This window comes from Gossypium hirsutum, unplaced genomic scaffold (assembly GCF_007990345.1).
Source record: "Gossypium hirsutum isolate 1008001.06 unplaced genomic scaffold, Gossypium_hirsutum_v2.1 scaffold_98, whole genome shotgun sequence".
NCBI classification, from domain to species: domain Eukaryota; kingdom Viridiplantae; phylum Streptophyta; class Magnoliopsida; order Malvales; family Malvaceae; genus Gossypium; species Gossypium hirsutum.
This window is the reverse complement of record NW_024402805.1, coordinates 32,513-34,445: the sequence shown is the minus strand read 5'-3', so window position 1 is coordinate 34,445 and position 1,933 is coordinate 32,513. Positions and strand designations below refer to the sequence as shown.

The 1,933-nt window shown below is 34.0% G+C and overlaps 1 long non-coding RNA gene across 1 annotated transcript; it reads right to left on the bottom strand.

Annotated features, from left to right (window-relative positions):
* Window positions 1-271: 271 nt before the first annotated feature.
* Window positions 272-1,443, bottom strand: LOC121226296 (uncharacterized). The gene is made up of 2 exons (XR_005924137.1): window positions 1,225-1,443; window positions 272-654 (listed from the first exon to the last, which is right to left on the bottom strand). It is a non-coding gene; the product is annotated as an uncharacterized lncRNA (long non-coding RNA).
* Window positions 1,444-1,933: the final 490 nt, after the last annotated feature.

Here is a 1,933-nt window from a genome sequence, read left to right as displayed (position 1 = left end):
TTAGGCTTGATTTAAAGAATTGGGCAAATAGGGGTATCTCCTTCACCATGGGTATTATATGAGGACATCCTCACAAAAATTGACAAACTTGGTTTTGATGATTGCAAATGTTAATTTTTATCATATTTTAAGGGGAATCAATGTTGTACATGGAAATGTAATGTTTTTTTACTTCTTGGTGTTAGGGTTTGTTATGTTTTAAGCACCTTGCATGGGTGATTATATCTGTTTTCTCATTACCTTATTACTAAAAGCTTTTGCCTTTGCAAAATAGTAATAATATGAGAAAATATATTAATATGTGTCTCGTAAGTAAGATCGAAAATCACAAACATGTACTATTACAAAAACTTACAGAATAAACTCAGAGATGATGTTACCTGTTTGTTTCACTACCCTTGTTCTTTCTTACGTTTCGATTGCAGTCATGGTCACCATTGTTCGAACTTTGGCCACACCATCCTCGCTAGAGATGAAAGCAAAAATGCTCATCGATACTGGTTGGAGGAGTTCAAGTGACTATGACACTTCGGAACCTTACACATGGCCAGGTGTATCATGCAATAAAGCTGGTGTTGCGAAGTGGCCATCTATGTAATGGCGAACACAGATCACACATCTACAAGCTCACCCAAAGATGCAAGCTCACCAAAGCTGCGATGTCAACAAAGGTGCAAGCTTTGTTAGGTGAGTTTATACATGCAAGCCCTTTCTTTGCAAGTTGCCAACTTGCTCTAAAATGATAAATTTTTTTGACAAGATGCTATGGTTGCTGATTAGACTAAAATCAATCAATAGAGAGGCAAGTTGTACTGTACAAGTTCCAAGATTTACCAAGTAGTAATTATTTAATATTATTTTTAGCTTATTTAAGCATTTTTGTACATGTAAACTATAAGCCAAGTAATGAAACTGAATATCAAAACTTGATTGCTTCTTTTTTATCTATTTCCGTTTCTGTCTCAATCCATTTTTCATCAAATATTCAATAGCTGAAAGCATCATCTGCATTGAGCTCTGTGTTGCAAGTATACCAGGTATGATTGATGAACTCAAAAAATTGAAATTCTCCTGCTTTCCAATCCTTTTTTTATCTTGATATAGCTTGGACTGGATTAATGGAAGCATCCTGTCTCAAATAAATGCTTTATCCTCAATAGAGCACCTCAATCTTTCAAACAACCATCTAATTGGTAAATTACCTAAGTTTCTTGGAAAACTTACTCGATTGAAAGAGCTCAACCTTTCTGGTAACTCTTTTGAAGGTTCTATCCCCTTAGATTGGGGAAGTTTGAATAGTTTGATCTCTATGCAAATGGTTAGTTGCAACATTTGTGGTCCTATTTCTTATACTTTGGGTAATTTAACCAATTTGAAACTATTGGTATTTTATCAGAAAAGAAAACTGAACTGATGAAGGAAATTGAACTAATGAATATTATTCAGCAATGTTCACAATTTATACTAAGCGAAAACAACAACCCACTAACAATATGTTCCTAAACTTAAGCATCAAATATAAATTCAAATAAAAAAAACCTAAAAATAGCAAACATTAAAAATAGCAGTCCTAAAGACATCAACTAACACTCCTTGCTTTAGGAGCTGCAAACACCAAGTGTTGTTCTTAAAGCTTTAAATTCGCTTACTAGGAGTGACTTGGTGAAGATATCTGCAACCTTCTCCTTTGTTTTGCAATGAACTAGTATGACATTACCTTCTTTTTGTACTTCCCTAAAAAAGAAAAGCTTAATATTGAAATTCTTAGACTTCCCATGAAATACTGGTTTGTGAGAATTGTAATGGCATCTTGATTATCAATGAAAATCTTTGTGCTTTCCTTCTGTTCAAGGTTAAGATCCTTAATAATTTTCTCAACCACAGAACTTGATAAATAACGGCCGCAGTAGCAACAAATTCTGCTTCAGCAGTG